A 25,879-nucleotide genomic window follows, 5' to 3' on the forward strand; every position below is an offset into this window, starting at 1 on the left:
ACACTCCCGTTTTTCTTTCTCACTGGAACTGTTTGAAATTGTGCCTTCAGTATCTCTCTTTTGAGAAACTCCCATCTGTCCTGAACTCCTTTATCTTTTGTATTTCTGACCATGGAATTGCCCTCATACTTCTCTAGTTTACTGAAATCCGCTCTCCTAAAGTCTGGATGCCTGTCTGACTCTGCCTGGTTCTCCTTTCCACTGTATACAAACTCCAGGAGAACATGGTCACTTCCACCTAAGGATCCCACCACTTGCACCCCATAACCAAGTCAATGAGGCCTTTAAGGATTTCATAGAAAAAACTGCTAGAGGATTCATCCGCACCTCGACCTTCGCTTCGGAAGAGTTACGAGCATTGGAGCCTTAATCCTTAGTGTGGATGGTTTTCCTGTCATGACCCTATGCAGAGTGCCTGATGGGAGGATGATGCTGGAGTCCTCCATGAAGCAAGGGAGTGCATCATGTATGATATTGAATTAGATCAAAGGCCAAGATAGGAGTTGCCATCCGGAAAACATTCACACTTTTGGACAGATTTATGGCCAAGACATTTTGCCAAGCCAGAGCATCGAAAGCCATTCTCACCTTGGGACTATCCAAAGATCAAGCAATCTTTAATAGGTAGATTGGTTTTTCTTTGAAGTAGGTATAAAACTCTCCACTGGGCTGGTTTTGCCTTACTTAAGGCCCCCCAAATCCTTTGTTCAGGGTTCTGTGTTGGAATCCAGGTAGACTCCCATCTGTCTGAGTTCTGATATAGTCCCAATCCTCTGGCCACTTCTCCATTGCGGCAAAGTCTTCATCAATCTGGACCCTGGAGCATCGCAATACAGGTGAATATTACCGGTGTGAAGCCTTGTTCTCTGTCCAGTGCGAACTTGCTATATTTTTGAGTTTTTGTGTGATTGTGTGAATGTCTGATTGTCTTAATGTGTATAGGTAATAAACAGTAGTCAGTCACCTTGGCTAACTTTGTAAACATACGACTTGTGACCTCCTGTATTTCAGCTAATGATAAATTCCTCAGACCAAGGTCTCATTCCTACAGGCCCCAGTTTTCTTCCAAGAGAGAAGGACGCGTCCCTATGATTGGTCACTGACTATAAGACCCTCAATGGGATATGCAGTCAGTACCAATAAAAATCCCGTCCTGCTCATGAGGGACATGCGAGGGAGAGTTGCTATGGGCTGAATCTTTACTACTACTACTACTACTACTACTAAATATTTATTTGTTTCCCGCCTCTTCCGTTTGAGGATTGAGACGGGAAACAGCAAAGAAATTCAAATGCAAAATCACAGGGGGAAAAAATAAGGAAACAGCTGGACTTGAGAGATGCTTACTTCCGAGTGCAGATCCTGGAAGGGGATGAAAAAACAGACGTGTTCAACTACCCCTTGTGGGCTTTTGAATATCTAGCCCACGTGTTTGGGCTATTGGGGGTCCGGGGTCTTCATGTGGCTAGTAAATGAAGTTTTGCATGTTTGCTGTTTGAGGAGGTCCTGGTCTACCTGGATGATGTGTTGATTTATTCCCCAAATTGGAAACCCATGTGAAGTTGGTGGAGGAGGTACTGAAGCACTTCTTGGACAATCAGTTGAGTTAAGCTACCCAAATGTGAATTCAACAGCGACAAACTAGATTTCTTGGAGTATCGAGTGTCCACCCAAGTGGACCCATCCAAGCTGCAGACAGTGTTGGAAAGGGCCCCACCAAGAAGACCAAAAAACAGGTACACGTTTTCTGAGAATTGCTAACCTTTACAGACAGTTCTTGCCGGACATTTCCCAATATGGCTGTCCATTACAGACTTGTTAAAGAAAAAACCCACCCGGGGAGAGGAACGAAAAACCGAAGCCGTCCACAAACATTAAGTGAACTCCAGAGTGTCAGGGACTTTTGAAAGCTGAAAGGCGATTTAGCACAGAACCCATCTTAAAGCATCCTGACCCAGAAAAAACCCTTTGCTATACAGATTGATGCTAACAATGTTACCATTGGAGCAATATTAATGCAGAGACTATTAAGGGACGTTATCATCGTGTGCTATTTGTCCAAAAAGTTCCAAGGAGTGGAGGTGGACAGGCCCACTTGGGAAAAGGAAGCCTTTACCATTAAGCCGGCGCTGCAGAATTGGTGCCAGTTCCTCAAGGGCACCCCGCACCCCTTTGAAGTGTGGACAGACCGTGGCAACTTGGAGGCCTTGAAAACCCCAGAAAGTTAGACCCAAAATGAGTCGTCGGCCAAAAATTCTATCGCTTCAGGTCCCGATTAAAGGCTTTCCCTGGAAAGCAAATGTACTAGCAGGTACCTTATCTAGATTACCCCAGTGTGAAATCAGGAGGATGTCCCAGAGGAGCCTTCTCATCCCAAACAGTTGGGACTGGCAGTAACCACTTGAAGCCAACACAAAATGAGAAGGAAAATAATAGTCAAACCTGCCAGTGGAGCCTTTGTTTGAAAGCATCCCAGAGGCAGACGAAAATGACCGTGGATTAAGGAACATGCGGAGACTGTAGAGCTGAAAGGTGGACTGTGGTACAAAGGGACTCAGGTTTACGTCCCGGAAGCCTGAGACTCAAGGTTTTACATATATGCCATAATACTATGTGCAGGACATTGGGGATTCCTGAGGACTTGGCATCTGGTAAGAAGATGGGATCCAGCGGAACATAAAGACCTATGTTAAAGGATGACCAATATGTACTTGCTTTAAGCCGGTAGTGGGCAAGCCTGGGACTGCTGTGGACCCTGCCCCTGACCAGTGCTCAAGCAGGTGTACTTTGTGCGGTGCAAGGGCTTGCCCCAATGTGGCCAAATTGGCCGATTTATTCAGTAGACATGTGTACAAATTACAAGGCTTCTGGACAGATTGTGTCTATCGTGGCAGCCAGTTCACTTTGAAATTTTGGAGGGCATTACAAGCAAAATTAGGAGTTGAACAGGCAATGAGCACCTCTCATCACCCAGAATCGGGGACAATCGGAACGAATGAACTGCTCGCTGGAACAGTACATTTGCTGCTTTGGCAATACCTACTGCAAGTGATTGGTCTGATTTTTTTCCCCCACACCAAAGTTGCTTTCAATGGGGACATCACCAGAGTACCGAACATCACCGTTTGAGATCATCTTCAGCTATGACCAAAATTTTTGCCTACACTGACCCCGGTGCCGCTCTCCCCAGTGGATTACAAAAATAAAGATTTGTGCCACACATTTTACATGCTGGAGACGTAAAAAGGGACTGTTGCAAAAGACACAGGGATTGGGAGTGGGACCTGGGAGTAAAGTTTTATTTGGTTACTAAAAATTTAAAAATTCAACAGACTTCCAAGAAACTGGGGCTAAATTGTGGGTCCATTTGTGGTAAGTGGCTGATCAATGAAGTAGCTGCTGAATTGGATTTGCCTAAGACATGTTCCACTTCTGCCTACTAAAACCGGCTTTGAATGAGGACCCAATCCAGCGAGGAAAGAGGCGGCATGAGGCTGCTCCTTAGGGTGGTCTGTTGAACCCCTTATTTAGTGAAATATAACTACCAGACTCCATTTAATAAAGAATGGATAACGTAATTGCATTTGTGGGAAAGAAGGGGGGGGGGGGGGGACAGTATTTTGAATTTTGGTGAATATGTTCATTCCCCTTCCATTCCAGCATCCTCTGGCAAAAGTCAGGAATAAACTAGAACATGGCCTCATGGCCTGAAAAACCCAAAAAACTATTTTAATTGAGAATTAGATTAGATAAAGGATATAAATAGGGTATAAATGAGGTAAATAAGGAAATTGAATAGAATAAAGAGATAGAGAAAGAATGTAATAATAAGAATGTCCTGGAAGTGGTAAAGGGAAGGTCTTTGTCCTGATAATGCTTGAGGAAATGATGGGGTGTTAAAGAAGTCATAGATTGAGGAGGAAATAGAAATATGCTGGTAAACTGGAAGTAGTATGGTGTTGGGAAGGAAGGTGAATGAAGGTATGTGTAAGAGAATAAGGTTGAGTAGTGATGATGGAAGTTGTAGGGAGAAGGAGTGGAAACAGGAGAGGAGAAAGAGGGAGGAGTGGGAGTGTAAAGGTGAAAGAGAAAGGAGGAAGAACAAGAGAGGGAGTGAAGAGAAGGAAAGAGGGAAGAAGAGAGGAAATAGAAAGGGATAGATGAAGGAGATTAGAAAATGAAAGAAAGTTGCCACAAAATAAGAGAGTAAGGGAGGATGTTCTCTGTAAGTTGTAAGTTGTCAAGTGTATAAATGGTTTGATAGGATTATGGGAAGACCTTATTATTGAAGTCCTATGTCAGAGTATGTATGTTTTTAATAGGATATGCTCAGTGTTAGTTGGCATGTAATGTGTTATGGATGTTTATGATTGTTGTGTTATTTTTATATGTTTAAAAAGATGATGATGATGATGATGATGATGATGTGGTGATGTGATATGTGTGATGATGTGATGATGATGATAAAAGAGTCACCATTCAAGAGGATGTTGAGAAGCTGGAGCATGTCCAGAGGAAGGCGACCAAATAGCGAAATCTGGAAACCACCCAAAACCCCAGGAGGAACATCTTGGGAGCTGCTATGTTTAGATTGGGAGAAGAGAGGCCAAGCCCTGTTTAAGTATTTGAAGGGATGTCATGTTGAGGAGGGAGCAAGCTTGTTTTCTCTGCTCTGGGAATAGGGACCTTGGCAATGCCCAGCCATGGAAACCCCATTGGAGTCTTAGTAGATGCTCTGAAGAACCAGCTTGAAGACAAAGCCTTAGTTGAGAGTCATCCAGTGAGGCTGAATTGTGAGCAGTTATGGACATAAAAAGGGAACAACCTTCTCACTTGTAAAGCAACATTGTTTATTGTTTTTTGAAATAACTGCCATCCAGAATACTACTTGAAATTTCAGGATGCCACACAAAAAATCGGTTCTAAACAATTTAAAGCTTGAAACAATGCAAATATTTTAAACATACTACAAGCGTTGGAGCGCTCAAACAAGCTCAAGCAGTTTTAAAGTCCATGCTTGTGTGCGATTAATGCAGAGATTTATCGGAGCCCACATTTCCCCCTTGCACCGGACTGACTTTCTGGACTCAATGCTTGCTCCCTTGCAGACACCTAAGCCAGGTTCCTCTGACCATCGACATTTGGCCAGTCCACATTCTGTCCGGAGGTGACCTTTTCAGCGGGGCACAGCACAGAGCTTATTGGTCTGGGGGACACGGGTAAATCCACTCATCCTGGGTGTGATGTCGATCTCCTGGGGTCCATGAGGGGCTTCAGCTTGTGAGTTCTGGAGGATGGTGGTGAAGAAACAAGAAGACTCCATGCGGGCCAGACCTTCTCCTGCGCAGATCCGCTTCCCTGCAAGGAGACCCACAGAAGAAAGGGAAGAAGAGAAGACAATGGGGTCACAGAGGGAAATGCCTTCATGCCCCAACAATGGAAGATTAGGAGAACAAATAAGCTTCCCGGGCAGGGGAACCATCTTACCTGCCGAAAAGGGCATGAAGTAGTCGCTCTTCCTGAAGCTCCCATCTTTGTTCAGGAAATGCTGTGGGTCAAATTTGTGGGATTGGGGAATTCCTTGCTGTCATGCAACCCGAGGTCAGTCAGGAATTACTGTGTCCCCTGGAAAGGATAAAGGGAGATACAGTCACCTCCCCATATGCAGGGGATCCGTTCCAGATCCCCCCTGCATTGGGATAAAAGTGTATGCTCACTCTTGATAGAAAATAATGGGGTGCATGCTCGCAGCGGTGCATGGGGCACACAGCGTGAGTACATGCTGCATTATTTCTGCCAGGGCTTGCCTTCCACGTAAGCTCAAAGCCGCAGAAGGCAAGCTTCTATAAGGAGGGCCAACTGTATGTTATTTTCATTCACAAAATATTGAGGCCCAAAGCAATGACAAAAGCAAGATTTAATTATTCCATCCAAGCCAAGCAAGGCTTAGAGAACCTTCTGTGTGCAGGATCCATTCTAGGTTCTTCAAGTGGAATCAGAGAACTTACCTTGGGGATTATGTATTGTCTGAATGGCGTGTCTTTGACCACCGCATGGGGGATACTCAATGGGACGAGAGAAATGAACCTCTGGATCTCGTGGAGGACGGCGTCCGTGTAAGGCATCTGTCCGCGGTAGCCATGCAAGGTCTTCGGGAACGGCCAACCACCTGGTCAATTTCTTCGTGCACTTTCTCTGTCAAGAGACGGATGAAGTTCAATAGCAAACCACTTCCAGAAAACCACAGAGAGGTTCAAGAAATGGCAATAGAAGTTGACCTGTGTGGCTCATTGCGATGGCAACATTTGATGGTTGAGATCATTAGTCCCACTTAGTGACTATATTCTTCTGAGAGAGATTCAGATTGAGAAACAGACAAACAGACATACGTAGTTTTTGTGTGTTTTTTGGGCTCTGTGGCCATGTTCTAGAAGAATTTATTCCTGACGTTTCGCCAGTATCTGTGGCTTTGCATCTTCAGAGAGACAACAGACAGACAGAAGACTAAGGCTGCATTGCATGGCAGAATGAATTGTTTGGCAGCGCTTTAATTGCCATGTCTTAGTGCTTGCAATTCTCTCCTCTCAGCATCTCCAGACCATCCCTTGTTGGATTTCTGTTTTGCTCCTCTGAGTAGGGGCAATTTTAGGCCTGCGGTGGACCACACAGGTCCCGCAGCATCTGGAAGTCTAATGTGAAGTTGAATGCTTTCAAGCCGGTATAAGAGCCAGTTTTTGGTGGGTTTTTCGTCTTTGTGGCGTGTCTCCAGCATCAGTGGCTGGCATCTTTAGAGAATGCTGGCATGGAAGAGAGTGGCCTGGGTAGGGAGGAGTGATGTCCTGTTAATCTTGTGTATGGTTCAGGAATAACTTTTCTACAACTTGGCTACATGGCCTGGACAAGACCACAATCTGGAAGTCTACTTGCCGCTTTTTAATTCGGAGAAAATTGGCTAGCAAAGACCACCCCAACCCCTGGACAAAAACCAGCACTTCCTCAAAGCCTAGCCCTCTGCATCCCACTTCTGTGCCAATATCAAACTGGTATCAGGAATAGGATGTTCAGAGCACATAGATGCGGGTGCACTGCATGCAGGAAATTGACTTGCCACATAGGAAGTCCTGTATGGGGGCTCCAGAGCGTATGGACAGATAGATAAGTGGGATCTGCATAATCCTACATTGATAGGAGTATGGTGGCTGATAGACCTTGTGTTTACGCTATGAACCGAAACTAAGAACAGAATCCTTCCAGGAGCAAAACTCCTTGTCCAAGGACGTTTGCACTGATTCTCCAGCCGTTCTCACTTCCTTGATCATTCCTCCTCCTGGAAATCCATTCACACCCTGAAACCTGCTCCATATGTTGGGGGTGCTTGGCAAGCACTTCTATAGGTAAAGGTACTTCCATCAACCCCACCTTGGTCTTGTTTTCAATCAGAAAGACGCTCCATTCGTATCTCACCTGACTCCTCAGCAAAGCTGGCCATGCCACGATCTTAGCTGCCATTTTCCATTTTACAGCGTTCTCCTCGATCGGAGCTACGCAGCTGGAATCAGTACAACGTTGTCCTCTGAAATCCCTTTAAGTCACTATCTGCTACGCATTTATATCATTGTTTCTAGCAGTATCACTGGTGAGAGCCTGTATGAAAGGTCCTTGATTATAAATAAAATTACGTTTGGACCTGTACTCTGGAGTTCCTTTTCTCACAACCGTTATACACAGGTTCGCTCTCTGCTTTGGTTGCCTGAGCCCTCTCGGCTGCTGTCATTTGAGCTAATAAAACCCCCTAATTTAACTATTATTTGCGAGCAGCCTCTTGGGACCCTTGCATTTTGGGTAGCACAGCCTCATAATCTAGAGGTCAAATACTAAAAAGAAGACTTCTAGTTAATGGTGGGACCTATTTTCAGTCCCAGATGTGGCTCTTTCAGAGCAGCAAAACCGAAATCCAGCAAGGGATGGTCTGGAGATGCTGAGAAAAGGGCAGAAGACTGGAGTGAAGCTTGCCAAACTGGGGGAGCCTGATCTCTTTTACCTTCTATCTCTGGGTATTTCAGGAGGATCAGGAGCCCGTATTTGAGCGTGGTGCTGGTCGTTTCTGTTCCTGCCGCAAACAAGTCAAGGGTGGAGATGAATAGGTTCTCAGTGTCGAACTCAGATGCGTGGTGATGTTTTTCCTAGAGAGAAATGCCCAACAATCAGTGGGGTCAACATTATTACACTTGGTCAAACTTGGAATGGCCCATAATTGACAATTATAGCAGCTGGAGTCCATGGTGGTCTCCCTGGAAGTCTGTCATGTGAAATCCTGGGATCTTCAGTGCAGCGAGGGACCTGAGGATTCTCCATTAGATCTCCTCTCTTGGCATTGTCCAAGGACCATCTCAGTCAGTGCTTCTCAACCTTTCTAATGCCATAACCCTTTAATATAGTTCCTCATGTTGTGGTGACCCCAACCATAAATTTATTTTCATCTCAGTTCCTAAGACCATCAACAATTTGTGTTTTCCTATGCTTTTAGGCGACCCCTGTGAAAGGGTCGTTCGACGTCCAAAGGGGTCTCAAGAACCACTGATCTAGGTAGATAAACCTCTAGCTAGCCAACCCCCTCCCCCCATGGTTTCTATTGGGTCCCATGGCAGAAGGGCTTTAAGGGGACAGGATAGGAACCCCAGATATCTCTTTCCAAGTCCCAAACTCAATCCAAGACAGCTTCACTGCCCCCTGAAAATGAGGTCTATGATTCTGCCTTACCTGGTCCATTTTAATATAGAAGCAGTCAATGAAATCCCGAGGGTTGTTGGGGTCCAGGGTAGCCCTGTGCTCCTTGGCTTCCTCCAAAATGAAATCCTTGGTTTTCAGGGCATTGGGTATCATCTGTTGATGAGGGCCAGGGATGAAGTCCATGAAGGAAGGGAAGGAATTGAAAAGCTGGAAGAAGAGAAGCACACAGATCACACGTGTATTTCTTTCTTTTACGGACACCAGAAGATGAATGGAGACTCTCCAGAAGAAGAGCTATATGTTTGTTTTATGGGTTAAATTTGGATGGTATAGAATCATAGGGTTGGAAGGGACCCCTAAGGGCCATCAAGTCCAACCTTCTTCTGCCATGCAGGAAGCCTCAATCAAAGCCCTCCTTGGGACAGATGGCCATCCAGCCTCTGCTTTAAAAACCTGCAAGGAAGGAGACTGCAGCACTCCAAGGAAGCCGCATATTCCACTGTCAAATAGTTCTTTCTGTTAAGACATTCTCTCTAATGTTGAGGTGGAATGTCTTTTCCTGTGGTTTGAATCTATTGCTCCAGGTTGTTTTCTTCGGAGCTACAGAAAATAAGCTTACTCCATCCTCAATACAACTGATCTTCAAAGATTTAAAGATGGCTATCATGTACACTCTTAATGTCCTCTTTCACTCTAAGTTTCACTTCATAGGGCTTTATGGTTTCCAGACCCTTCACCATTTTAGTCACCTTCCTTTTGACACACTTCAGTTTCTAAACATCTTTCTTAAATTCTGGTGCCCAGGACCAGACACTATTCCAGGTGAGGCCTGAGTAGAAGCATCAGAGTAGAGTGCCACTTTTTCTTCCCTTGATTTAGACCTTATACTTCTATTGATGCATCCCACAATCGCATTGGCTTTTTTAGACCACACTGTTGACTCCTAGATCCCTCCTTAAGCCAGATGTCCCCCATCCTAGATCTATGAATTTCATTCTTTTTGCCTAAATGTACTACCCTGTTGAAATTGATTCTGTTAGTATTGGCCCAGCTTTATAATCCTGTTCTTCACTCCCTCAGTCTTGGATTTAGTTTTGGCCCAGGCCATGCATCTGTCCTCCTCCATCCCTCAAAGAGACACAGCCATCAAGTCCAAGCTCCTTCTGCCATGCAGGAATGAATTAAACATTTCACACAAAAGGCCCTGAGGAAGAAAGGCCTGACCTGTCCCCAGGGAGAGTTGATAATCTGCAAGTTGCCATCCAGCAAGGCGATAATGTATAGAAACTTCTTGTCGTTGTAGCCGAAGTGCTTTCCAAAGACGATGGAACAGATAACGTTGGAGGCAGCGCACTTGAGCAAGAAGTTGGGGTCAAAGGGCTTCCCTAGAAGAGAGAGGGAGAGAACGGACGTGTCTCAGCCCAAGACCTTGCTAGTCGCAATCTAGTCAAGGCTGAAAAATCTGGCTTCTGTTTTTGTGGAGTGTGTTCACAGGGGGTGTTTGCCTTGGTTGGGCCATATATGCAACTGGGAAAAACAACCTCATGTTCCAGGGAGGATCCCATCTTTTTCAAGTGGATTTCTGCCCTGGCAAGTATGGGGATAAGCAGCCATTGGTCCTTGCCAGTCCCATGGAAAGTGACATCTCCCCAGGGCTTCCTGGCATTGATGGGTCTCTCTAGATGTGGCCAGCATTTCCTCATCAAGGCCTCTGAGACCAGCCTAGCTCAAGGAGAACCTCTACTGCCCACAGGAGCTTGGCATGGGATCTTGCCAAGGAAACCATTGGATCTGGGGCATGTGATCTATGAATCTCCTACTCCAGCAGCTGTTCCATGTTGGGTGGGAGATCTGCCCAGGCCAACCCAGGTTCCTTCACTAACAAACCTCCCAAACAATGCAGACCCCCATGGAATGACTGGCAATACCCCAATCCACCAACTGTCCTTGATGCGTGCAGCACTTCTCCCACCCAGGTGTCATGGTGGGTTGTTTGGATGCTCAGGTAAGGCCTTCCTGGCCATTGTGACGGGCATCCATTCCCAGAGTCCTTGGTTTGGGTGTCTAAAGGATGGGAACCATTTTTATTTAGAATTGGCTTGGGGCATGTTAGGAAATTTCTAATTAGGGGAATTTCCATTTAACACAAATTGACAAGAAGGAAGGGGTAACAATGCCCTTGCGAAACCGCATCTCTTAGTGTATACCAAAGGACCAAATAAGAGATGATGCGGAGACCAGCTTCTCCGATTAAAGTCCAAATATTTATTAAGAGAGGGAACACACATACAACAAGGAGCACGCGCACACACACGTACACACCAGAGACTCAATTAAAGTAAAGGTGGGACAGTGGAAAAGATTGCGAGGCAGAACTACGGTCTCCTCACTTCGGGGAAATGGCGGTTCCACTAGGACCTCAGTTTGAGGTCAGAGTGAACCCCACACTCCAAAATTTTACAAAAAGGCAGTTGTACTAAAAGGCAGTATGTTTTCAATTGAGACTTATGTAGAAAAGACGCACATGTCCAGGTCTCTTGCAGATGGGCCCTTGGCGCAGGACATGTGAAGGCCTGTTCCTCCCACCTCCTGGTGGAAATGTCCACCTCTCCTCTTGAGTCCATGGAGGAGCCTGGAGCCTTTTTCCAGGATGGCAAGAATGGAGGAATCTCCTGGAAAGGCATGAGAAGAAGCCTACAAGGGTGGTAGAGGTAGACAGGATCTGCCTACCCTTTGTGTCCCGTAACTCCTCCAGGAGATACTGGGCTTCTTCTTGGATCCTCTCCTCTATGCTTTTCTTTCCCATCCCAAAGTTGCGGAGGGTGGTCAGGGCGAAGCGCCGCAGCTGCTTCCATCTCTCTCCATTGCTGAAGATGATCCCTGGGGAAAAAAGGTGGGGAGGCAGAGAATGTGTGTTTCTGTGTGTGTGACAGAGGTCATAGAATCATGGAGTTGGAAGGGATCACAAGGCCGATATAGTCCAAACTGTTACAATGCCAAGATCAATGCACATATTTAATCGGAAAAAATTACACAAATAAATGCATGATTCATGATACATCTCAGAACCCATTTCTTTTTTAAAAGTGGAGGGACCATGTCCAGGGTCTATGGAGGACACCTGGCTTGACCACAGCACACAGCAAAGGGATCTAGGAGTCCTAGTTGACCGCAAGGTAAACATGAGTCAACAGTGTGATGTGGCAGCTTAAAAAGGCAATGTGATTCAAGGCTGCATCCATAGAAGTATAGTGTCTGGTTGAGGAAAATAATAGTACCACTCTGGAGCATGTCCAGAGGAGGGTGATTCAAAATGGTGAAGGGTCTGGAAACTATGCCTTACAAGCAAAGACTTAGGGAGCTGGGGGTGTTTAGCCTGGGGAAGAGAAGGTTAAGAGGGGATAGGATAGCCCTGTTTAAGTATTTGAAGGGATGTCACATTGAGGATGGAGCAAGCTTGTTTTCTGCAGCTCCAGAGATTAGGATGTAAGTAAGTAAATAAAACATTTATTTATACCTCATCTCTCTCTCAATGACAATCGAGGCACTTACAAGTTAAAAGTTCACATACAATCCCATATCCCCATATCCCCGTAACCCACCCTCCCCTAAAACATAATTAAACATTAACAATTTAAAATCATGCATTAAAATCAACATCAATTCAACCTCAAACATCAAGAACATCAAAAACCAATAAGTCAAGCACATAGAATGCAGCAAAGTCAGAGGGATAGAGGGTTCGATTTTGTGGCCGGGTTTTCTATTTGGGGAAGGCCTGCCGATAGAGATCTGTCTTGACAGCTTTGGTGTCAGTTAGTCTAGTTTTTATAGGTTGCCATAAATTCCTCCCAGAGGTCCTGAGTGCGCAGGGTGGATTGTATGGAAGAAGGTGGTCCCATAAATATGTTGGACCCAAGCCATTTAGGGCATTAAAGGTGATAACCAACACCTTGTACTGCACCTGGAAACTAATAGGCAGCCTGTGAAGCGATTTTAGAATAGGTGTTATCTGATTGCTTCTGGTTTTACCAATAATCAATCTGGGTGCCATGTATTGAACTAACTGAAGTTTCCGAAGTAAGTACAAGGGTAGTCCCATGTGGCGCACATTGCAGAAATCTAGTTGTGAGGTTACCAGTGCATGCACCTCAGTTTCTTGGTCCCCTTGATCCAGGAAAGGACGCAGCTGGAGTAACAGCCGAAGCTGATAACAAGGACTCCTGACCATTAGAACCTCCTGATGGTAAGAGCTGTTCAACAGTGGAAGACACTGTATCAGAGGGTGATGGAGTCTCCTTCTTTGGAGGCGTTTAAGCAGAGGCTGGATGGGCATCTCTCAATTGAGAGTTCCTGCATGGCAGAAGGGGCTTGGACTGCATGGTCCCTGGGCTCTCTTCCAACTCTAGGATTCTAAGATTCTATAATTCCTTAGAAAATATGATGATGCTCAGTGAGGAGCAATAGACAGAGACAACACTGCAAGCAGATGGGGCCCATCTAGAAAGCTGCAATGGCAGCAGTTCTGAGTTTGCAAGACCTGAGCGCGGTGGTTGAAGACAGAGGAGCATGGATCTTTCTCATCCAGATGGTCACCAGAAGTCAAAGCTGACTTCAAAGAAATAAGTTAACCATAATCGTTAGCTTGGTAGTGATTAACCAAATGCATGAACCCTTTTCTACCCTTGTTAAAAACAGTGCCATATGGCCCTCATCCATCCTTGTACGCAAAGCCACCTAAGACTTTACCTTTCCCATTCCTGAGTTTGTCAGCTATGTGCACCTTTCCCCGGGGGGCAAAGTCCTCGGCCCGGTCGACCAGGGCTTCTTTGACGGCATTGTATCCGTGCAACACAACAGCTCTCTTCGCTCCGAAATGGAGTGTGAAGACGGGTCCATATTTCTCGCTCAGCTGGAAGAAGACAAAGTAAGAGGCACATTGTAGGGTGGCCACCTCTGCACTGTCCCAAATGGGGGAAACCCAGATCTTCAATTACAATTTTGCATTCTGTGCCTGAGGCAGAAGGAGGAAACAGCCACAGAATGCCCATTGTGATGGAAGATCTGGTTTCTCCATTTGGGACAGTGCAGAGGTGGCCACCCAACACTAACTTGTTAAATTCAGTGACCCCAACAGAAAGAAGGTAGAAAAAAGACAGAAAAGGGAAACATGAAGGACATAAGAAAGTGACGGAAAGGATAGCAAGAAAGACAGAAGGAAGTGAGTAGGGAAAGATTTAGAAGGAATTGGAAAAGGGAAATTAGAGAGAAAAGGAAGTGGAAAGGAAGATGTAGTTTAAAAAGAAGGGAAGGGGACAAGATCCGAGGGATATCTTGACCAAAACAAAATGCTAAAATAACAAAATTAAATAATTTAAAAAAAGAAGAAAAGAAATAGACTGTTAGAAGTTTGAATTCAGCAAAACAGAGAGAAAACAACAATTGAATGTTGGTAGTATGGTTTTAGTGTTTAGTTTGTTGTATATTGGTTTGTTGTTAGCAATTTAAGCTCAATGTGTATTGTTTTTGTATGTTGTTTTTTTCTGTGTGTCATATTGAAATTTCAATAAATATTACCAAAAAAGTAAAAAATAAAAATAAAGAAATCCCGTGACCCTTCTCCCATAACTGAGCCTAGCTCTCTCTCTCTCTCTCTCTCTCTCTCTCTATCTATCTATCTATCTATCTGAGGCAGAGCTATTGCCCATATCCTCTCCTCTCCTCCTCATTCTCTTTTCTGTGCAGACAGTAACGCTGTACTCTCAATGGGGCAGGGATCTCTTTGCAGTGCAAACTGTTCCCCATGTTCTTATTGGCACTAAATACTGCACTGTCTGCAAACAACCAAATTCAAAGCTGCTTTCCTTCTGGTGAAGAGTCGCACATAGAATCAAAATGATTAAATGCACATCATGTTGATATGGATGTGCTTTCAAGTTGTCTGTCGACTTATGGAGACTCCATGAATTTCACTGTGTTTATCACACATTAACCTCTGTGCTGTCATCCCAAAAATGGTTCAAGTGCAGTCACTCCAGAAAAGCAAGCCCATTTGCTAATGGTTATCACATGCAAGAGCACAACAAGGGTTTAAAGGCACAGTATTTAGGGTTAGATTCGACTTTGGCTATCAGATGGGTGAGGACAAATCCCCATTGCTTGCTTAGAAATATCTGTTCTGAGCATGCTACAAACTGTCCCTTCCACAAGTGCCTTTGCCAAATGCTGCAGGGAGGGAGGGAAGCCTCTTTGCCCCCAAAGCCCCAAAAGCTGTCTCTGAGGAAGGCAGACAAACTCTGTCAAACCACAAAGACACACAGCTACACACAAGAGTCACATGAGTCCTATTTCCTCAGAGGCTGAGAGAGTATGACTTTCTCAAGGTCACCCAGTGGGTTTCATGACCAAAAAGTGTCCCTGTCTGTCATCCATCCATCCATCCATCTCTGTCAGTCAGTCTGTCCGTCTGTCTGTCTGTCATCTATCTATCTATCTATCTATCTATCTATCTTATCGATGCAGTACCCCCCCCGCCCCCGTCAGAGAGAGAGGGTCCATAAGGGATCCTCAGAGATGCTTTTGCCAGTTCCTTCCTCTGAAATAGAGCCTCAAGGTCTTTGTATTCCTTGGGGCCTCCATCCTGGGGATCCCATTAATTTTCTTAGGCCAGGGATCCTCAAAGATGGTTTTACCAGTTCCATCCTCTGAAATAGAGGCCACAGCACCCTCAGTTCATTGGCGGCTGTCCATCCAAGTACTAAACAGGGCTGACCCTGATTAGCTTCCAAGGTCAGGTGGGATCTGGTACCTTTAGGGTGCTTGCACCTTGTGTATGAGAGAGAGAATGCCTTCAAATTGTCCGTCAACTTACTCCAACCCCATAAACCTCAGTGGGGTTTTCTTAGGCTAGGACCCCTCAGAGGTGGCTCTGCCAGTTCCTTCCGCTGAAACAGTGTCAGAACTCCAAAGTCAATTACCAATCAATCTTCACAGTTCCTATAGTTACTGCTCATCTTGCTTAGCAATTGCTGTAGGTCGTAGTTCTGCCTGCTTGTGGTTGGGAGGATGGGGTGCTGGCTGCTGCTTGGGAATGGAATGTGATAAGGCTGAGACATCTGTAAGAGTCTTCAAGGCCACAGTGTTTGCTTCTCAGGCCTGGAAGGGAGGAGTGGAGGATGCTCACAGGAAAAAAGGTGGGGAGGAGTAGCTGTTTTAACTTAGTGCTTGGGACTCGGCTTGCCAGATTCTGCTGAAAAGTTTGTCCAGTCACATCTATCTGTATTTCCAATAAAACTTCACTGCTTTTAAGCAAGTTGCTGTTGTGGATTTCTGGTGGAAGTTGCTGGGTCTTACAAACAGTGCCTACAGAGCCTGATATTTGTTGGTGGACTCCCATCCAAGTTCAAACATGGGCTGGTCCTACTTAGCTTCCAAGATCAGACATGATCTGGTACCTTTAGGGCAGCAGTTCTCAACTTGTGGGTTGTGACCCCTTTGGAGGTCAAACAACCCTTTCCAGGGGTCGCCTAAGATGATCGGAAAACACTTATTTCCAATGGTCTTAGGGACTGAGACCATTGGTTGGGAGTCACCACAACATGAGGAGCAGTATTAAAGGATTGTGGCAGTAGGAAGGTTGAGAACCACTGCTTTAGGGTCTTTAGAGGGGTCTAGCTATGTAATGCACCAACACATCATACGTGTCTTTTGTGGAGGATGGCCACCCTTCTACTGACCTTGTGGAGACTCTGGTCCAAGTGGCTGGTCTTCAGCTGCAGAGCATTCCCAATGATGGGCAATGGAGGTGGTCCGGGGGGCAGCTTCCCTTTCTTGTGGGTCCTGCTTTTCCAGATGGCAGAAAGAACAAGGCAACAGATGCAGACGATCAGAAGGACTGTGGTTGTCCCCAGAGGCTCCATCCCGGCAGCCAGAAACGAATGGCAGGTTTACTTCTAGATTCTAGGAGAAGGCAATTGGGTTTCTGAGCTCCGTTGCTTGGACTTTATACACTGAAAAGCCAAGTAAAACAACGTTTTTTATTTACTGAGATAAGTAAGATTAATCATTACACCTGCTATCCACAGGAGATTAACCTTTCAGAACAGGTTTCTTTCTTTATACTGTCCCCCCCCCCCCTGCAAAACAGAAGAATCCACATGTATTTCGGTGCTCCCCTCCCAAGTGGGTCAAGGGTGAGAAGCATTTGTGTGCATCTCTTGCATCAAAACCACCGAAGAGCCCAGTGGCACCTTAAAGACTCTCGGGTTTATAATGTGATGCCATGAACAACTGTGGAGTCAGATTTGTAATGAAATGAACTTTAATCAGACACATGGAGCATTATCCCTCCCTTCACGCACATGAGTGAGAGATATGGGTCTGTCAAAGTTGGGAAATGGAGAGCAAGAGTTAGTAATATGGGACAGAGGTAAATAATTCCCCAGAGTCCCCCATTACCTTCTCACACTGGAGTAATGCTCGGAAACTGTCCACACGCCTGTCCTGCTATGCTCTCAGTCCTGAGCTCCTGCCACTGGCAGAGGTTGAAAATGAGGCCAGTAGTTGGCAGCAGCATCACTAGAGGGGTGCGTGCAAGGAACGCGGACCCTAATTTTATTATTTATTTATTTCATTTCATTTCATTTCATTTTTATCCCACCTTTCTCTCAAATTGATCACCAGAAGATCTAAAGGCAGCCACATAACAACAAACCTGAAATCCTTGCATTGGCTGCCAATCAGTTTTCAGGCGCAGTATAAGCTGTTGGTAATAACCTTTAAAGCTCTGAATGGCTTAGGCCCAACTTACTTGCGGAATCTAGGAGTCCAAGTAGACCATAGGTTGAACATGAGCCGACAGTGTAATGCGGCAGCTGAAAAGGCCAATGCAATTCTAGGCTGCACCAATAAATGTATAGTCTCAAGATCAAGGGAAGTCACAGTGTCACTCTATTCTGCTTTGGTCAGATCTCACCTGGAAGACTGTGTCCAGTTCTGGGCACCATAATTTAAAAAGGATGTGGAGAAACTGGAGGGAGACTAAAATGATGAGGGGTCTGGAAACCATGAAGCCCTATGAGGAAAGACTTAGGGAGATGCCAGGGATGTTTAGCCTGGAGAAGAGAAGGTTAAGAGGTGATATAATAGCCCTGTTTAAATATTTGAAGGGATGTCCTATTGAGGAGGGAGCAAGCTTGTTTTCTGCTGCTCCAGAGAACAGGACACAGTGGAGCAATGGATGCAAATTACAGGAAAAGAGATTCCAGCTCAACATTAGGAGGAACATCCTGAGAGTAAGGGCTGTTTGACTGTGGAATAAGCTGCCTTGAAGAGTGGTGGAGTCTCCTTCCTTGGAGGTCTTTAAGCAGAGGCTGGATGGCCATCTCTCAGATATGCTTTGATTGAGAGTTCCTGCATGGCAAAATGGGGTTGGACTGGATGGACCTTTTTGGGGACTCTTCCAACTCTGGGATTCTATGATTCTAAGCAAGTCATTTTGACAAAGATTTCACTGGAAAAATATGGCTGAGTCCATAACAAAACATACTATCTGTAATATAGCTGTAAATAAACCTCAGGGAATTAATTTACGTTTATGTGAGTGTCTTTTTTTGCTTTGGAATGCCCTACATTTTTCTTGCACAGCCTTCCTTTGTGGTTGTGTCATCTGGTCTCACACACAAAAACCACGTACACCGAAGACGGCCTTTGCTCCTCCAGCAGAAATTCTGCTTGTTCCCATTTTCCTCTGCCGCAAGGAGAGTGAAAATTATAGGTCTGAAACGCAGAGATGATCCTTCCTTCCGCTTGGAGATGCTGCTGGAACAACCCTTTTCCTTCCTTTCTCAGCCTCTCTCTTCTCCCCGCCAACCTCTGGGCCATAGGGAAATGCTGGTGCTATCATCATCCCCATCCCCATTTAATCACTTGTTCAGTGTTCTGTCTAAAAGCAGGGCTTAAAGCTATGCAAAAGCGCTTTTCGCGGCATGCATTCATTACCTTTCATTTCAGAAAATTACAATGGGCCCCCCTCTCTCTCTCTCTCTCTCTCTCTCTCTCCTGCTGCCAGCATTGTACAGGCCTCTCGGCATTATTCTTGCAAAGTCCCTCGTCTTCCCAGGTTTTAGAGCTGAGCTGAGCTGAGCTGAGCATCTCCATTCTGGGCTCTGAAACCTGATAATGCGCCTGAGGTACCCCTGGGGTTTTGCTCCACGGTGATGTCTCCTTCCTCTTTGCCTCTTCCCCTTTCCTTGCAGGAAACCAAAGACAAGGGGAAACAAAACCAGGCCTTCTTCTTCTTCTTTTTTTCTTTTTGCATTCGGGGTTAATGTTCTCTTTGTACAATTTTCCTTCCATCGAGAGCTTTCTTATTTCACTCTTATCTCACTCTCTGCTTTTGCAACAATGCATTTCGTGGAAGAAGGGGGGAAAGGAACCTTGTGAGAATGAGGTGCCTTGAATGATAACATTGATCAAGGAGGAGTTCACATTCAGAGCACTGGCTTCATTCATTCAAAGGTCCATATTTTGGAAGCGGAATGGGGGGGGGGGGGGGCGCTTCTGCACAGATGAAGGCATCCTTCAGAGTGAAACCCCCCAAAGGTTCATCAGCATGCGCAAGGGCACCACATGCACAACTCTGCTTCCACAATGTTAACAGGGCTCCAGTGACTGATTCAGAGTTAACCTTATTCCTTCAGCTGGAAAGGCTGTGAGATGGGGAAAACAGTGTATGCTACCCAAGGAGCCTTTTAGAAGGAGAAGGAGAAGAAGGAGGAGGAGTCCAAGAAGAAAGAGATGAAGAAGAAGGAAGAGGAGGAAGACTAAGAAGAAGAAGAGGATGAGGAGAAAGAGAAAGAAAAAAGAAGAGGAGAAGGAAGACTAAGAAGAAGAGGAGGAGGAGGAACATGATGATGGTGATGCTGATGATGTTGAAGAGGAGGAGGAGGAAAAGGAGGAGGAGAACGAAGAAGAGGAGTAGGACAAGGACAAGGAAGACTGAGGAGAAGAAGAAGAAGAGGAGGAGGAGGAGGAAGATGCTGATGCTGATGGTAATGATGCTGATGACGATGCTGATTATGATGATGAAAAGGAGAAGGAGGAGGAATAGGAGGAGGAGGAAGAAGAGGAGGAGGAGGAGGAGGAGGCGGGCGATGATTATGATGCTGCTGCTGATGATGATCAAAAGGAGGAGGAGGAGGAAGAAGAAGAGTTCACATGGGGAAGAAGAACCTTCTCCCACTATTGTAACCTCTTTGCATTCCCAACAGTGACAAGATATCAGGGCCGGCAAGAAGTACTTTGTCATGGCCAGTAAAACAGGTTCTTTTAGGATTTGGGAAGTGTAGAAGACCCCGGAACAAGCGACAAGCAAAAGGACACAGAGAGACCAAATTTGGATGTGCCAGTTCTTTCCTAGCTCCTGAAGAGCGTCCTTTTCCCCTCTGCAACATCCCCTCTTCTCCTTCGTGAAGGAGGCACAGCTGCTTACCTTCCAGCCAGAGTTATGTCATTGCCGCCTTTAATCTCTTTATCTTTTCCTCCCTCCCTTTGGCAAAATTAGTCATTTCCAATTTCCCTGGGCTTGGCTGCCTCTGTTAAGCTTTGCTCTGTTTTGAAGCTGGAAGAACAAAAGCGGAGAATTCTTCTCTCTTTAACTTTGAAGGCTTCGCAGCAGCAGACTGATTCAGGATGATTCATTTTGCTGCTCCTTCTTTTGCTAAAAGACGCGGCTGGCTTTAAAGCAAGAGGTGGGCAACTCTCTGAGGCCCGGAGGCTGACTCCTCACTGCCTCCTCTCCTACCTTCCGGTTATATTTAACTTGCAAAACCAAGGCTGAAATTGTGTTTGCATGGTATAAACCTACACTCTGAATACAGGTATTGTGCAATCCAACCTTGTGCGTTGTGCACTTGCAAAGGCCCTTTGTGAAATGGGAAATACTATTCATGGAGTGTTTCTGCATTTCCAAGGAACTGTATGCTGTATCCACAGTACAGCAATAATCCATTCTGAAACCCCTTTAACTGTCATGGCGCTATCCTATGAAATTCTGAAGACCCATTCCCTCTTACAAATAAATCGGGGTGTGATCCAAATTGATGGATCAATTCAACAGCGGAGTGTGGTTCCCACTACATTTGCCCCAATTGCATTTCCCCCCTCTAAAATAATCCACTTGTGGTTCCCATTCATGAATGAATTGATTCAAAATGATTTGGTTCCAGCTGGCCGAAGGGGAAATTTAAATTGATCCCGATCCGCATGTGGTTCTCACTTGCACAGATTTGGTTTGTCGAAATAGAAGTGGAAAAAATCAGCATCAAAAAAGATGCGGGTTAAATGGGTCTAGTGCATGGCCCCCCTCTCCAAATTGCTTCAGCGATTTGGATTAAGTGGGAACCAGGGGCGTTTGAACCAGTTCAAACAGATTCGCGATCTGATTTAAAAGGTAGTTGGAATGAAGCCTGGGACTGTAGTTGTTGTGGCACCAGAGAAAGCTAAATGTTTCACAAAACTACAATTCCCAGAAGCCCGTAGCATTGACTCCTGGCAAGTGAAGCAGTTTCAGAATGGTTTCAAAATTCATGGAGGCCTGATTAGATTCGAAAGCTGGGCCAAAGCTAACAAAATGAATTTCAACACAGAAAAATGTCAGGGGTTCAGGGAGCTGATGTCCAAATCGTCAGGAGGACCAAAGCTTGGGAACCACTACTCTATTCTGAATACCCTCATACCACAAAGTATGTGAATCCATGGTGCAATCCTGGATTAAAGAGCAGCGTTGCACAGCCCAGTGTGTAAGTCAATGCAACTGTATGCACAGCTGGATGTGTATCCACATGCGCAACAGCCGCTTTGAATCCCAGCCTAGGAGTAATGAGGGGTATGAATAAAGTGATGGTGGACAGTACACTGGACATGCGCCTCTGCCTCTGGGGACTGGGCCTGAGTGCGAGTGTCCCACATCAAACACAAATATCCCATTGCTCCCAGACTAGATCTTCTGCAAGTATAGGAAACCAACAGCCACGTGGCAGGAAATGAACAACTTACACAAATGCAACAGACTCACTTTAAACTGTAGCACATTGTACCATCTCAAAAATTAAAACAAACAAGCCATTTAAAGCATCCCTAAAGTAAATAAACAGGAATGTACTCATGTAGATCAAACAACGAAGGTGCTTCGGTCATAAATAAACCAATCTTTTGCAGACTAATAAACAAAGTTTTTTCCCTTGATATGTGTGCAAAAAGTGTGTGTGTGTGTTTTAAAAAAAGAAACAACCCTGGTAACACCACTGATATATAATTGGTTTTCCTTTATAAGGCAGCCTTGGATCCGAGGAGGCAAGTGTCTATTTTCTCCTGATGCGTGCGTGAGAACAGCATGATTGTGCGGCGAGATATTATTAGACTCCCAAAGAAGACCAATTTACGGCTGAAACGTGCTTCGTGTTGGTTATATCTGATCGTTTTTATGTTTATTCGGTTTTTCAAGATGCTTTCAGAGCATGCATTCTGAGCATCTATACAAGCGGTTGCAATGCATCTGCAAACGGTCTGAATTTATGAATTTATTCCATACCTATTTGACATATTCCCAACTACGGCGATGATTTCTGTTGCCCCCAAAGCCTTGGTGATTGGGGCTAAGCTCTCTTCATCTTTTTCAGTCTGCAAAGGGTAGCATTTGGTGAGGCAAACTGAAAGAGGGAATGGGGTAGCTTCAGCTTTTGTAGACTTGAGCCTACTTCCTCGGATGCATGGAGCATCTTTCTTTTAGTTTAGCTACATGATCCCTTTGCAGACTCGTTTTTCCAGATTCACATGGCTAGGTCTTTGAGTCTTAGCTCCACGCAAAGCGCCAAACTCAGCCAGAGAAGAGTGGAAATCCATCCGTCTCTTCAAGAACTTGACCAAGGACAGACAGACACCAACGCTATACATCTTCAAAGGTTCATGCGGCCAGCTTTCTTCTCTCATTTAGTCCCCAAGGTGCTGCAAGATGCCTTTGCAGACTGGTTTTCCAGACTAACACAGCTGCGTCATGGAATTCATCTTTTCCAGGCAAAGTATATGGCTTTCTGTATGGCTTTCCAGGAAAATTTTGAGCTTGAGCAGAAGGGTCAGAAGCATGTTCACTGAAGCTGATAACTGTTCCATGGAAAACAGAGATTTGGCCACTGGGGCTACCTACCTTCCTCTCTTCACACCAACCTTGTGAGGTAGGCTATGCTGAGAGGAAAGGAGATTAGCCTGACATCTGCTACATGAGCTTCGTGGCTGAGCATGGATTTGGACCCAGCTCCACTGAAGCAAAGGGATCTACCTCTGTGTTGACTCACAATTCAACAGTTGATTCAATGGGTCTCTTCTAGATGGGACCGACCAACAGAATGTCTAGCCATGCAATGGCACATTCTTGGATAGTGTGTAACTATGTGTCAGTGGGACTATGACTCTGGAGACCTGGGTTCGATTCCCAGCTTGACCATGAAACACACTGGGTGACCTTTCTGAAGTCATACTCTCACAGCCTCAGGGGAATGCCAACCTCCTCTGAACAAACCTTGCCAAGAAACCCCTGGGATAGGTTTGCCGAAAGGTCACAATAAGTCAGAAATGACTTGAAGGCAAACCAACAACAACCCTTCACTCTGTATAGGGCTGCCCTGGAAGATGACTCAGAAATGGCAGCTAGTGCCAAACACAGCTGACTGAGGCTGCATTTACGCTGCAGAAATAACGACACCACTTTATCTGTCATGGCACCATCCTATGGGATCCTGGGATTTGTAGTTTTGCAAGGTCTTTAGCCTTCTCTGCCAAAGGGGGCTAGTGTCTCACCAAACTACAGATCCCAAGATTCCATTGGATGGAGCCGTGACAGATAAAGTGGTGTCAAACTGCATCATTGCTAACAGTGCAGATGCACCCATGGCTTTTCTAACCCCTTTTAGCCATTTTGAGTTGTGTCAGTGTGTTTCTGTGCTATTTTGGATTATCTATTGAACTTTGGAATTGTTTAAACTGTTCGTATTGTTTATGTATCTTTGCCATCCCAAGATCTCATGATTAAGGGTTGGGAGAAACATTAATTAATTAATTAATTAATTAATATGGCAGCATTCGGAAGCAAGTCTGTTGTAGCCCAACCCCTGTGTCACTATGCAATCTGAATGCCTCACCTCAACCTTTAGTATCTTATCAGCTCCGTTCCAGAGTGGAATTGGAGCTTTAATTTAGAGCGAAAGTGCTCCATTGCGATGCCTGTTGGCTGCCATATTGGAAACGCGGGACATTTCTGGTGGAAGACTGAAGAACCACAGGCTACAAAGTGGCACCATGGAGGCATGGTCAATATTTTCAATTTGGGCCAATCAGGCAGGTAGACTTGGCTAAGGGATGCCTGCGGATGCAGCTTGCTTCCTGGGCATTGCTTTTGATGGCATTTTTTGGGGAGGGAAACAGAATCGATTCAGCATTGTATTTATATTAAGTTGCTTTATTTTTTAAAAAGGATGTCATCTCACCTCAGGAGCATTGGGTGGGTAATTCCATTGGGCACAAGCTAAATAAGGAAGAAGCAATGGGGGAATAAAAAATATGAATGCCAAGAGAATGCCAATTAACCCATCTGATAGCCCTGAGGAGGAATCTGTTGTACTCAAGACAAGAGGCCACTGTCAGAACAAAGACAGAAAAACAGAATGGTTCCCAATTGGGAAAGGAGTCAGACAAGGCTCCATCCTTCCACCGTTTCTGTTCAACTTGTATGCAGAACGTATTGTAAGAAAAGCAGACCTGGACACAGAAGAAGGAGGAGTGGAAACAGGAGGAAGGAATGTCAACAGTCTGAGGCAGTATACGCAGATGACACCATAGTACTCCATTCTGTTTTTCTGTCTCCTGTTCTGACAGTAGCCTCTTGTTTTGAGTACAACAGATTCCTCCTCAGGACTATCAGATGTGTTGGCACTCCCATGTCTTTGAAGGCCTTCCATAGTCTTTTGTGAAGGCCAACTGCAATAACTGAAGCAATGACTGAATGATGAGTCAACTCAGAGGTAAAACCCACTAATCCAGGTCTAATCTGCGCTTCATAAATAATGCAGTTCCAGAGTGCTTTAGCTGTCATGGCTCCATGCTATCGAATGTTGGGATTTGTAGTTTTGTGAGATGTTCTGTCTGAGAGCGGAGGTGTCACAACAAACTCCATTTTAGAGGCTCCATTTTAAAGCTGTACTGCAAATGTGAACTTCAGAGGGGCAAATTGCCCCGATCGAGGTAAAGGGTAAAGGGCACTTGTTTCTGAGCAGATTCGATATGGGGGCAACCGGATCTGCCCAGTTCGATCCAGGGCAAATGGGCAAGTGGGAATGGGGCCAAAGAAAATCAAAATAATGGCCCCAGAGAACCTACACAAATTTGAAATAGACAACGAAGAAATAGAAACAGTAAAAGAATTCCCATACCTGGGATCCAACAGTGATAGAAATGGAGACTGCAGCCAGGAAGCCAGAAGAAGACTAAGAATGGGAAGGATGGCTATGAAAGAACTAGAGAAGATCCTAAAATGCAAAGATATACAACTGAGCACAAAAGTTAGAAGCGTACAAGCCATTCTATTCCCAATTACCATGGATGGATGTGAAAGCTGGATGGTTAAGAAAGTGGATAGGAAGATAATTAATTCATTGGAGATATGGGGCTGGAGAAGAGTGCTGAGGATCCCAAAAGGACAGATCAATGGGTCACAGAGCAGATCAAGCCAGAAATCTCCCTGGAAGCCAAAATGACCAGACTGAGGCTGTCGTACTTTGGACACATAGTGAAAAGGAAGGACTCATTGGAAAAGACCATAATGCTGGGAAAGGTGGAGGGAAGAGAAAGAGAGGAAGGCCAGAGGCCAGATGGAGGATGGAGTCTATGAAGGAGGACACTATGGGGATGAATTTGCAGGACCTGAGCAGAGCAGGGGAGCAGGGGTCTCATCCACAGGGTCACCATGGGCCCAGATCGACTCCAGGGTGGATGGCAGCAACAACAAAGCAGGAGCCAGCCCCAAATCTCACTGAAAGCTGAGAGACCAAAGTGGACTTGGATGGCACATAGGTTTTAATGCAAAGGGGGGGGGGGGATA

General features: G+C 45.3%; 1 protein-coding gene and 1 pseudogene across 1 annotated transcript in view; one reads left to right on the plus strand and one right to left on the minus strand.

The window, feature by feature from the left end:
- LOC121927308 (cytochrome P450 2C42-like) overlaps positions 1 to 25,879 on the plus strand; it is a 34,279-nt gene that overhangs the window by 6,637 nt on the left and 1,763 nt on the right. The gene's annotated exons all lie outside the window — the stretch shown is intronic.
- LOC121918798 lies at positions 5,162 to 20,452 on the minus strand (annotated as a pseudogene).

The sequence above is a fragment of the Sceloporus undulatus genome, chromosome 1 (assembly GCF_019175285.1).
Source record: "Sceloporus undulatus isolate JIND9_A2432 ecotype Alabama chromosome 1, SceUnd_v1.1, whole genome shotgun sequence".
NCBI classification, from domain to species: Eukaryota; Metazoa; Chordata; class Lepidosauria; order Squamata; family Phrynosomatidae; genus Sceloporus; species Sceloporus undulatus.